Raw genomic sequence first — 13,513 nt, 5'->3', positions numbered from 1 at the left:
TATGTGAGAAATATGCATTTATGATTTCATTACTCCTTAACAGAGTTATTTTTGCAGTTTCTATGTTTCAGAAAAGTTTATGTTTCTTTGTTTCAGAAAAGTGAATCCTAAAAGAGGGGCAAAAATACAAGACCATCACTTTAAATCTTTGACAGTAAAACAACTGAAAGTAGCTGGCCCTATAATTTGAAGGGCTAGCAGTAAATGGCCCTTGGAAAAATTGAGATTTACACTTTACCATTTGATTTGGTCCTGTAATTAAATCATTCTGTGGTCTCATTTATAGTGAACTGTCTTCTCCTATCAGGATAATTGTGGTAAAAACAGAACTTAATGTACAATGTAATTTGGCACTAAGGCAGAAGAAAAAAATTCTAAAAAATTCATGGATCAGTAAAACCTGAGTCAAAAAAGTCCAGTCTCAGCAATTAATCCAGTCTCAGAAATTTATTGACTGTACGATTTCACTTCTGTTTACCTGAGTTTCCCTATCTGTAAAGTGGAAAATGAAATAATGACACCTACCTCCTAGGGTTTTTGTAAGGACCATATGATTGTAAAGCACTTAACATAGTGCTGGTATAAGACAAGCACTATATACATGTTAATTATTATTAAAATTATTATTTTTAATAAGATGCACTTGTCCCATACTTCATAACTTTATACCAGGTTTTAGATGTGATAGGTGTAAATTATCAAAAGTGATAAAATAAAGGGATTTCTATGTAACGGAGTCAGATGCATTCAGATAAATTGATGTTAGTTGACATTGAGTTAAATGTACTTCTATATTCTGTTATGTTTTAAGAATCCATAATAGTATTTATGTCATTATTGTGATTTAAATTTACTTTTATTGTGGACGCTGGGAAACTTTTGTATGAGATGTACAGAAATTTTCTTTTGATCTAGTTACTTTGAAATTATTATGTCATTAGCAGTTATTGTCATAATGTAAAAATCTATCAAGTGTGTAATTGGGTATATTTTGAAAGGGAAAATTGATAATTCCTTACTGTATGGGAAAAAGTACAAAGGAAAGACCTTGTGAAATAATTTTTTATTTGTAAACTTCCAAGATTTTTTGAGATTATCTGCTTGGATCACCTCATAAAATCTTATCAACCCCGTGAAAGAACTTGCTAGTGTTGTAAAATTCCTAAACAATGAACTATTTTCCTGAGAAAATGTGATCCCCTCCTTTACCCTTTCCAAAAATGAAGGAGAATTAGTCAAGCCTGCTTATAATAAAGAGTGAGTTTCACCTAAAGTTATTTGCCTATTACTTGTGAAGATTATGGAATTATACCTGGAATAGTACATATGAAGATATCTCTGTATCCAACTTGATCTCAACAAACTCCAATCTTAAAGATTTATTTTTGCCTTGAAGGGTGAATATAGATTACCTTAAGAGATGGATATCTGTTAGTCTGGAAATTGATAACAATTGACCAGGGTTTTTCTGGGTTTTTGAATAAACTCTCATATATTCACTGTCTCTGTGAAATTCCAAAATGTAATTGTTTTCTTGATTTCTAAGGACTGATTTTTACATCTGGATGAGTTTAAACTCAAAGAGGAGAAGAAAAATAAAAATAAGGAAAAGATGTGGAGTAAACTTTTAAAGGCCTGGTAAACTTTTATTATTGCAACACCATGAGAAGAATAACAGCTGTATCTAGCTCTAAGCTTTGATTAATAAAATTTGCTATTTGAGGTAAAATCTCATGGGACTGTAACCTGATATTATCCTAAGTTTGTATTTCTGGTATGATTATCTGTATTGTCATGAAGCCAATAGTTCCCCATTCAGGTGGGATGACATATGCTGCCCAAAGGGAGTGCAGTCTGGGAATTGCTATTAATGGATATCTCAGCCTGAGAAGAGTTGAGGGAATGACCTTGCCATGGTCAAAAGGAGGATTCAGTTGACTCAGTTTCTCCATGGTGCTATTCTTTTTTGAATAGGTTTGTTTGCCACCTGTACAATCCTGAGCCTGACTGATTATGATACCCTGTGTATGAGGTGGAACTTTGTTACATATTCCCTTTTCTTAAAATTTAACTATCACCTGAAATAAAACACAGCTAAGGATGCTTTGTCCTGATATGCCTTTCTGGAGTCATTCTGTGCTCTTAGGCTTAGGACTAGAGGACTAGTTTTGATCTTGTTATACCTGTGTCTCCCCTTCCTTTCATAGCAAAGCTCTTATCAAGGTGGAAGTTAGTCATTGCAATACCAAATAAATATATTTTAAGCAAATTCATTTGTTTAACCTGTTGTACCTAAGGTTCATAAGCATCTACTTACAATGAGTGCTACTAGCTATGTATTCATATATAGGATAAGATCCTTAAAGTTTCTCCTCCTGCTAGAGGGGAATTGCCAGACATGCAAGATGAGACAATTTTATATATATATGTCTTAAGCATGTTATAATAATAAGTTCTAAAAACTGGGTTCAGGACCTTACATATAAAATTGTATTGATAATTGTAAAGATAAAAGATAAAAATAGTAAGTGGCATGTAATAACTGAGAGTTGCTGGAGTTTCAGGTGAATTATGGGTTCCTAATTTGATGTTCTCATAGCTTCATTGTTAATAAGACCAGAATCATAAGCCTTGAGCAGTTTTTTCACCACATGAATTGGTTATTACAAAAAGCACAATTAAGAAGTTATACTAAATTGTATTGAGCTTGATTACTAACAGATTTGAGGAGAATTACCTAGGAATCTCTGCAAGTGCCTTGGAACCAGAGAAGCAAATCTGTTGAAAAGAGGCCACTTCAGAGTTGTCCTGGTAATAAGGCCTATTTCTGAATGTCCAAGGGAAGATGTTGTCAGGGACCAGAAAGCTACATGGGACATCTGGGACTCAGTGAGAAATATGTTGATTAACTGAACATTGAGAGTGGGTTACAAGGAGAATTGATGTTATTTAGCATTGATGATCACTATTGTATTACTCAGGTATTTTGTTAAATGGTTAATATTTACTGAGTTTTCTTGGTGATCTTGCTGACATGTAAATCTCCCCTCTAAAATTAGTACATGGTGAGGCCTCAAAATAGCTTGATCTGTAACCTGCCTTAGTTGACATACAGAGCTTATTTAACAAGATTTGTCTTCTTGGAGGATACATGAGATCATGACTTTGTACCTAAGTTTATTTGATTTTATTACACTGATAGGAACACTAGATTGTGATTTATGATACTCATGACCACAGTATACATGTTTCTTATTGTAAATTCAAGCCACCTAGCTTATACCTACTGATGATTGCTCAGGTTTTTATGGCACAAACAGCAGAAAATAGGATGATGCAGTTAAGGATAAAGGAGTGAGATGAAGCCAGTTGTGCTGCTGTACTATATATATATGGTTAGCCTGTATGTACAAGCAGTTGGGGAAAAGCTAAGATGCAATATCCCATCTCCTTTTGCTAATGTGGACCTATCTGAAGTGTCTTTACTTTGTTATGAAAGTTATTAATAAATTCTAGCTCCATCTTGGATCCCTGGCATTGATGTTTTAGTGATCATCTAGTCAATATGTTATTTCCTAGGTTCACTTTTAATAAAATCCTTTTAATTCTCTGCTTCCTGACTTTTGCCTCATTAATAAGGGTGAAAGCCCAAACAAAGACTTTTCCTTTGAACAGGACACTGTGTTCTCTGTCATCTGTAGGAATCGGTATTACTCTGAGAGTAAGGCAAATTGGAAAAGAAGAATCTCCAGGGCAAGTTCTACAAGGTATTGACAGAAACTGCCTAGAAGGGAAAGTCCCAACTGGATACCTCAAAAAATTTTCATTATGTGAGAAAGATGAAGAATAGAGACTATTATAATGTTCATGAACCAGGAAGTGGAGGGTTAGAATGGAGAGAGAGAATGAATAAGAGAGTGAGAGAAATCCTCTCTGAAAAGGGGTACAAAACATGAATTTAAAAAAAAACTAATGAGCATGAACAGGGTGAAGGGGAAAAGAGGAAAGGGAAACTGATTAAGAGGGAAAAAGAGGGGAAGAATTAAATAGTTAAATGCAGGAAAGAAAATTGAATTTTTAATTTGAAAAAATGGAAAGGAGTAATAAATTGGAGATGGAGTGAGGATAAGATTGCCAGTGGGAACAGAGCCACTTTAAAAAAAAGATTAAGCTAAAGTAACTGAAGAGACATAGGACTGTGTTTACAGCAAAAGAGAGAGAAAAAAATCTCAAAAAAACCATCAGAGGCAAATGGAAATTTTATATACATATATATATAATATATATAATTTTTAGAGTTTTAAATGTGAATAGATTAAGCAATTCAGGTTTTAAAAAGGACAGATTTGATAAGAATACAAGACTTTACAATCTATGGCTTACAAGAAATGCATTTAAAAAACAAAGATATACACAAAATAAAACTGATGGGATAGGAAAAAATTTACTATGCATCAAGTGAATCCTGAAAAGCAGCAGTTGCAGTCGTGGTATGTGACAAAACTAAAAACAGATTCAAAATTTTAAAAGTATAAATAAGAACACTACATTTTGCTGAAAGGAACCATTGACAAAATATGAGTGATAAAATTATATGCTTCAAATACCTTAGCATACAAATTCACAAAGCAATCATTCACTGAATTACAAGATCACATAGGTGGTAACACAAGCAACACAGGGACACCCTTGTCAGTTATGCATAAGCCTAACAGAAAGTAAACAAAATGGAAAATATAGAAGTGAATCAATTGCTTTGCTGGAAAATTGAAAACTAAAGAATTTATGATATTTTCTAAATGGGACAACAAGGATTACACACATATCTCAGCATCTCATAGTCCTTTTAGAAAAACTGACTATGAATTTGGGCACAGAACTATTGTAAAGAAATGTAACAAGGCAGAAATAGTAAATGTATCCTTTATAGAATTTATGTAATGCAATAAAAACAGTCACTGGGTCAGAAAGCACAAATAAAAAACAGTCCTGAATGCAGACAACAGTGAAATCTCAAATAATAGGTGGGCAAAAAACAAAATACAAACAATTAACAACGTGAGTTAACATTTGCTTGAGCTTCCCATTTCCATGCCAATAGTGTAAGGACAGGCAACCTAGGAAGAAGAGTTATACTTTAATGACAGGATCCCTTCTCGAGTTCATAACTGAGGAATAAATTAAGTACTGCAAACAGGAATTGTTTCAATGATTTACTGACATCCCTTTAAATAATTCTCTGTGCGTGTGTGTCTTTCTGGGTATAGGTCTCTTTTTCTTTTCTTTTTTTTTTAAATTTGTTTATTTAACTTTTAACATTCATTTTAACAAAATTTTGGGCTCCAAATTTTCTCCCCATTTGTCCCCTCCCCCCACCCCAAAACACCAAACTTTCTAATTGCCCCTATCACCAATCTGCCCTCTCTTCTATCATCCCTCCCTTCCCTTGTCCCCATCTTCTCTTTTGTCCTGTAGGGCCAGATAACTTTCTATACCCTTTTACCTGTATTTCTTATTTCCTAGTGGCAAGAACAGTGCTCAAGAGTTGTTCCTAAAACTTTGAGTTCCAACTTCTCTTCATCCCTCCCTCCCCACCCATTCCCTTTGGGAAGGCAAGCAATTCAATATAGGCCAAATCTGTGTAGTTTTGCAAATGACTTCCATAATAGTCGTGTTGTATAAGACTAACTATATTTCCCTCCATCCTATCCTGCCCCCCATTGCTTCTATTCTCTCTTTTGATCCTGTCCCTCCCCAAGAGTGTTGACTTCAAATTACTTCCTCCTCCCACAGCCCTCCCTTCCATCATCCCCCCCACCCTGCTTATCCCCTCTCTCACTGCTTGATTTCATTTTTTTAAAATATGATCCCATCCTATTCAATTCACTCTGTGCTCTGTATCTGTGTGTGTGTGTGTGTGTGTGTGTGTGTGTGTAATCCCACCAATTACCCAGATAGTGAAAAGTTTCAAGAGTTATAAATATTGTCTTTCCATGTAGGAATGAAAACAGTTCAACTTTAGTAAGTCCCTTATGACTTCTCTTTGCTGTTTACCTTTTCAGACATTTTGATATTACACATACTATTTACCATAATATTAAAAACAGCCATCCTTCCAATCCTTCAATGATACAAATATGTATCATAAAAACATCTATCCATAGGGATGGAGCCAAGATGGAGGAGTAGAAAGATGGAAACGTAGAAGCTGCCCCTCACCATAACCCATAAAAAACCTGTAAAAAATGACTCTAGGAGGCGGAGCCAAGATGGCGGAGTAGAAACACACAAATACGCTAGCTCTGAACCCACAGCCCATAAAATATCTGTAAAAAAGAACTGCCAATAAATTCTGGAGCAGCAGAAGCCACAGAACAGCGGAGCAGATGAGATTTCTGTTCTAGAGAGTCTGAAAACCTCTCACAAAAGGTTTTTCGCGCCGCGGATGCGGAGCAGAGCCCAGCCCTGCATTGGCCTCCCAGCGCCGAGAGGAGCAGATCCGAGCAGGCTTCAGGGACAGAATCTCCAGCAGCCACGTGGGTCCCTCCACCCACAGGTGACAAGGGTCAGTGAGAGGGTCTCTTTGGTGGGTCGAGAGGGGAGTGGGGAGCCCCCATGACTCAGGCCCCCTTGGGAGGCACCAGCAGAGGTGGGAGCAGACCGGGGCTCCCCAAGCAGGCAGGAGCCCAGATCCATTGTTGAAGGTCTCTGCATAAACCCCCTAAGGCAACTGAGCCCAGTGAGGCGGCCCTGCCCTGACCTGAGCACCTCAACTTGATATCACACTGAATAGCAGCTCTGCCCCCACCCAAAGCCCTGAGGCTGGGAAGCAGCATTTGAGTCTCAGACCCCAAGTGCTGGCTGGGAGGATCTGGAGGCAAAGTGGGTGTGAAGAGGATATTCAGAAGTCAAGTCACTGGCTGGGAAAATGCCCAGAAAAGGGAAAAAAACAAGACTATAGAAGATTACTTTCTTGGTGAACAGATAATTCCTCCCTTCCTTTCTGATGAGGAAGAACAATGCTCACCATCAGGGAAAGACACAGAAGTCAGGGCTTCTGTATCCCAGCCCACCCAATGGGCTCAGACCATGGAAGAGCTCAAAAAGAGCTCAAAAAATTTTGAAAATCATGTTAGAGAGGTGGAGGAAAAATTGGGAAGAGCAATGAAAGACATGCAAGCAAAGTATGAACAGCAGGTCAGCACCCTGCTAAAGGAGACCCAAAAAAATGCTGAAGAAAGTAACACCCTGAAAAATAGGCTAACTCAATTGGCAAAAGAGGTTCAAAAAGCCCTGCAAGAACAGAGAGAAGATGAGGATAAGGGAAGCATAGAGTTTGATAGAAGGGAGGGTAGATTAGTGGAAGGAGTAATCAGAATGCACAGCGTTTGGGGGTAGGGAGGAGGGGAGAGATGGGGAGAAAATTTGGAACTCAAAGTTTTATGGAAATGGATGTTGAAAACTACAAATTAATAAGCATAAAAAAATTATCCTTAAATGAAGGGGAGACAATCTTGAGAAAGAAAATAATAGAACAATATCCCTGATAAACATGGCCACAAAACTTTTAAATAAAATATTAGTAAGTTACAACATCATATTTAAATGACTATCATGAGGAGGTTGAGTTTATGCCAGGAATGTAGAATTAGTTCAGTATCACAAAGATTGAATACAATAAATCATGATAATAATATAAATAACTAAAACCATTTGACTATGTCAATAGATGAAAAAGCTTTTGACAAAATTCAACATTTTTATTACTGTAGAAAGCAATCAAATAACCTTTCTTTCATATAGTGAACAATATCTAAGTCCAAGAGAAAAAATTATACATAGTGCAGAAATGTCAAAGACTTAAAAAAAAAAATACATGTCCACTAAGGATGCCCAGATGCCCATTATCCTCATTACTATTTAATATAGTGGTAGAAAAGCTAACTGTTGCAATAAAACATGAAAAATAAAGAGAGCAAGCATAGGCAAAGAAGAACGAAAAGATTCACTTTTTGTTGATGATATGTTGATTTACTTAGAAAACCCTACAGCAAAGGTTCCCAAACTTATTTGTCCTACCACCTCTTTTTCAAAAATAAAATTCCTCAATAGCCCCTGGAAATCTACTTTCTTTAACTCTGCATTGTTTTTTTTAATTTGTATCATTAAAAAAGAAGAAAATATATTTAAATGACACATTTTAAATTTAATAATTTATTGTAAGTTTGTGAGGTTTCTTTTCCTGCATTGAAATTTTAGAGATGTAATATTACATCATGTAACCATATAGTACTGTATTGTAAACCAGTCATTACATCCACATATTCCTGCCCATGTATGCTGGACTTCCCAACAATGCGAGACATGCTCACTTGCCAACACTTGCTTGTTAAGGCCTTTGGCAGACTTACTTGCCAATTAATCCATTATAATTTGTATTTTGTGTGTTTATTTGGAAAATAATGTAATCACTACAACTTAGTTAAAGACAGATGAAAAATGTTCGAAGTTTTTCAAAACTTTCTCGTCTTTGTTTCTTTTCTTATGCTTCCACCACTCTCTTATTTTTATTCAATGCACCAAAGGCTACTACTCCCTATCCTTCCAGTGGGCAGTATCACCCACTTTGGGAACCTATGCACCTAGAGACAAATGAAAATTTCATTGAAACAATTTGTTAATTTAGCAGAATTGTGAGATATAAAATAAACTCATAAGCATTTTTATATGTCTCCAACAAGAAGATAAGAAATATGAAGGCTAACAATGAAAAAAAATGTAACAAGTAAGGGAGTCTATTAGTACTTTACTACAAAATGTAATCATTAAAACAGCTTGGTATTGGTTAATACCAAGCAACTGAGGGGTTTGTAAGTGAAACAGATCAGATATATAATATGCAGCAGAAAGAAATCACAGCAGCAAAGTGATTGATAAATCTAAAGCCCCTGGGGAAAGGACTCAGGTTTTTACAAAACCTTCTAGAAAAACTAGATTGTCTGTTGGAAATTGTGTTTGGACCAATACCTCACACTATGATAAACTTCAAATAGATACATGAACTGACTATAAAAGATCATATATAACCAAATTAGAGACTCTAGGAATAGAAAAAATTAATTTATTTTTAATATTGATATTTTGTGCTTTTAGTTCCAAATTCTCTCCATCTCTCAGGCTTCTCCTCTAGTCATAGGCAAGGAAGATGATACCAATTATAAATGTGAAATGATGCAAATTAGATTTTCATATGAGGCATGTTACACAAAAAAATCAAGAAAAATAAAGAGGAAAAATATACTTCAATCTGCACTCAGAGTTCATCAACTTTAGCTCTGAATGTGAACAGAATTTTTCTTCATGAGTCCTTTAAAATTGTTGTAGATCATTGTATCCATTAGAGCAGCTAAGTCTTTCATAGTTGATCATTGTTGCAATATTGCTGCTACTGCGTGCAATGTTCACTTTGCATCAGTTCATATAAATCTTCAACAGGTCTTTCTGAAAACATTTTGCTCTTCATTTCTTTTTTAATAATATTTTATTTTTCCCCATTTATTCATTTGTTAAAACTTTTGAGTTCTAAGTTTTCTGTCTCCCTCCTTCACCTCCCTACTCCTTAAGACAATAAGCAATTTGATATAGATTATACATGTTCAATCCTGGCATTCCCCATTTGATTGACATGGGTAATAGGATCCTCAGCTCCTGAATAAACACTCAAGGTAACATCACACTGATCATCTATAGGATATTCTTTATTCTACCCCACAGAAAATACAAAAGTCTCATAGAATCACATAAATAAATGTTGAAAACACACAAAGTATTAATTGCCCACTAACAATCAGTATAATTTACTACCCTTTTGGTAAGTTCTACTGCCTACCAGGATCCCTTGCTGTCTTATATTTTGCCAATAGTCTCTTTGCATTGCTCCTCCTGGGACCAAAGATTATACCCTCCTCTCTCATCAGGAGCCATTTTGCTTAATCTCTCACTAGAAACCTAGGTCTCTGAATTATTGAACTTGGATATCACCAATAGTACAGGAACTATTAGAAAAATTTTGTGTGTCCTGTGTAGAAAGAGATACCTGAACATTTTGTCCAGATCCCAAATGGACAGGCTTATGCACTGAGGGAATCAAGGAAGAATTTTCCCCCAAGAAACTTTTTCCTCTGGAAGAACAGTGATGCCTAATTGACATGAGGTTCTTCTGCTCCACATGGATTGAAAAGTTCAATGTGGACCAGGTTTCCATCTCAGACAAAATTGCTCATCATTTCTTATAGCACAATACTCTTCATTGCAATCATGTAGCACACCTTGTTCATTCATTTCTCAATTGCTGGTCATTCCCTTAATTTCCAGTGCTTTGCCATTGCAAAAAGAGCTGCTATAAATATATTTGTACATAGAGGTTCTTTTTGATTTTTTTTTCTTTCTTTGGCATACAAACCTAGTAGTAGTATTGCTGGGTCAAAGGGTGTGCACAGTTTTATATCCCTTTGCTCATAGTTCCTAATTGTTCTCCAGAATCAATGGACCAATTAACAACTCCACCAACAGTGCACTAGTGTACCTATTTTTCCACATCCCCTCCAACATTTTTCACATTTTTGCTAACCACCCCTTCCATTTTGCAGATAGTAGGGTAACTGAAGCTTAGGTAGAGGATGAACAAGGTTGGGTCTGACATTAAAATCCACATCCAGGCTTTTCCATTATACTCTATTAATGAATTATTCATGACTTGGGGCCAAATCTTACCTGCCCTTTTTACCAGGTTTGTTGCAGGCCTTGGGCTATTAGGAGGGCTCCTTTGTTTAATTATTGCTTAAGAGTCATGTCTGGACCAGCTATCCCTGCAAATCTAACCATGGTACTGAAGAGAGCCAAGGAGGCAGTACTTTGGGAACCTGGACCTAACCTGCCCTTTCATCCTGAGTCTAGAACACTGGTCTCTGACTTTCCCTACTGCCTCTTCAATCCACAACACTCCACTCAGGGACCAGAGAAGACAGGAGCCAGTCATCCAGACGGTAATTAGCCTGTGGTTGAGCCAGCCCATGGTTACCCAAGTGCTGTAGAGATGGGAAAAGAAAGAAGTTGGTTTTACAGTCAGCTCTGCCTGCCTTCTAAACAGTCCTGAATGCCATCCAGTCAGTCTAGGAGTACCTGAGTGCTCCAGTCAGACATCAGAGAAGGAAGTGCCCCAGGTGCTGCTCACCAACCAAAAATATGTGCCAAACACCTACTTAAGCTGGTCACCTACCTGCCTCTGTCCAAGAAGGTGAGCCTGTGCTGATGTTCCATGGGCCCAAGATGCACAAGGGTCATTGTGTTCAGGTGGAGGTGTAATAAAAACATGTTAAGCCTATATGGCATGTTAATCAAGAGGTAGAGAAAATAGCACAGACCTGGTGGGTGCTGGGGTCAACCTCACTACACCTCTCTGGGAGCCCTCCCTCCCCTTAGCCCTGGGGCCTGAACCTGCCCCAAGGGGCCAGATCACCAAGTCCACCTGCAGTAGTCCCAGCCCTATCCCTGGCAGCCCCAACAGTTACCCCCATCAGCAACCTCAACCTCCACCTCCCCAACAGACCCAGGTTCTGCCACCTCCTCTGCTGACTCATCAGCTCCAGGTGCCCCAGCACTCCCAACAGCAGCCCCAGATACAGTATTTATTTTATTCATAACATTAAAGGATTAATTAGAGAGGATTTTTAAGGGCCTCCCTGTCTTTGTAAACTACTGCATTGCTAAGGCACATAACCAGGTAATTTTCAATAACATACAGTGCACTCAAAAGACACCAAATCCTTGCATATCACAAAGGTGACACCTTAGAACATGACATGTCAGGGCTTGTAGAGACCTGAGAACACACAGAAAATGTCTGGGCTAGGAGGTGACATGAAGAAGATAATGTCAGAGCTTGGAGAGCACCTTAATGGAAGGCTATCAGAGGTAGATAAGCCCTTACAATAGGGGAAGTCAGAGTGACCTCTAACAACCCAGAAGAGGATGGAAAAGACAATTTGATAAGTGTGTTGTGGTAGATCAGAGTTCTTTTAATTTGCATTTCTTTAATCAATAGTGATTTAGAACATTTTTATATAATTATAGATAGCTTTGATGTTTTTGTCTGAAAACTGCCTGTTCATATCCTATGACCATTTATCAATTAAGGAATGGCTCTTTTCTATAAATTTGACTCAGTCTTCTATATATTTCAGAAATAAGGTCTTTATTAGAGAAATTTCCTATAATTTTTTTCACAGTTATGATTACTGTGCATTTCCCTCCATCCTATATTCCCATTTATTCTACTCTCTCTCATTTCACCTAGTCCATCCTTGAGAATGTTTTGTTTCTGTCTTTTACTTACTCCAATCCAACCTCCCTTATATTACCCCCTCTTCTATTATCCCCTTCCCCTCCTACTTTTCTGTGAAGTAACATAGATTTCTATACCCAATTAAGTGCATATGCTATTCCCTTTTTGAGCCAATTCTGATGAGAGTAAGGTTCGCTTGCTCCCTCTTCCATGCCTCCCATCTTCTCCACTCTAAAAGCTCTTTCATGCTTATTTTATGATATAAGTTATCCCATTCTACCACTCTTCCCCTCTTCTCCAAGTACATTCCTCTTTTTCATCCTTTAATTTTATTTATTTAGATAATTATAACATCATATTCAACTCACAAATATGTCTTCTATATATATTCCTTCTAACTGCCCTAGCAATGAGAATGTTACAAGGATAATTTTCCCAGGTGGGAATGTAAACAGTTTAACTTTATTGAAACGCTTATGATTTCTCTTTTCTGTTTAACTTTTTATGCTTCTCTTGAATTTTCTATTTGAAAGTCAAAATTTCTATTCAGCTCTGATATTTTCGTTAGGAATGCCTGAAAGTCTTCTTTCATTTAACGTTCATTTTCCCCCTGAATGATCATAATCAGTTTTGCCAGGTAGGTTGTAATCCTAGATACTTCGCCTTCTAAAAATAATATTCCAAGCCCTCCAATTCTTTAACATAGAAACTGCTAAATTTTGTCTCGGCCTGACTATGGCTCCACAATATTTGAATTGTTTCTTTTTGGCTACTTGCAATATTTCCTCCTTGACCTGGGAGCTCTGAATTTAGTTAGAATATCCCTGGGAGGTTTCATCTTGGGACATCTCTCAGGAGGTGATTGATGGATTCTTTCCATGTCTATTTTACAGTCTAGTATTAAGTATCAGGGTAGTTTTGCTTGATAATTTCTTGAAAGATAATATCTAGGCTCTTCTTTTGACCATGATTTTCAGGTAGTTCAATAATTTTAAAGTTATCTCTGCTAGTTGTTTTTCTAATGAAATAGCCCACATTTTCTGTTGGGGGACAGCTCTGGACCGGGGTCCCCCGTGAGGACCGTGAGACGCCTGAGGGTCCGAACCTGCTTACGTGGCAGGCTAGCTGGTCTAGCAAGCCACGAGGTACTGGGATGGCCCTGGTAACAGG

The 13,513-nt window shown here is 37.1% G+C and overlaps 1 pseudogene; it reads left to right on the top strand.

Moving 5' to 3' along the window:
- The window catches only part of LOC140515726 (E3 ubiquitin-protein ligase DTX3L pseudogene), a 46,802-nt pseudogene extending 43,189 nt beyond the window's left edge, over positions 1-3,613 (top strand).
- Positions 3,614-13,513: the final 9,900 nt, after the last annotated feature.

Source organism: Notamacropus eugenii, chromosome X, assembly GCF_028372415.1.
Source record: "Notamacropus eugenii isolate mMacEug1 chromosome X, mMacEug1.pri_v2, whole genome shotgun sequence".
Lineage (NCBI taxonomy): Eukaryota > Metazoa > Chordata > Mammalia > Diprotodontia > Macropodidae > Notamacropus > Notamacropus eugenii.
The sequence above is the reverse complement of the archived record's forward strand: the minus strand, read 5'-3'. Positions and strand labels throughout refer to the sequence as shown.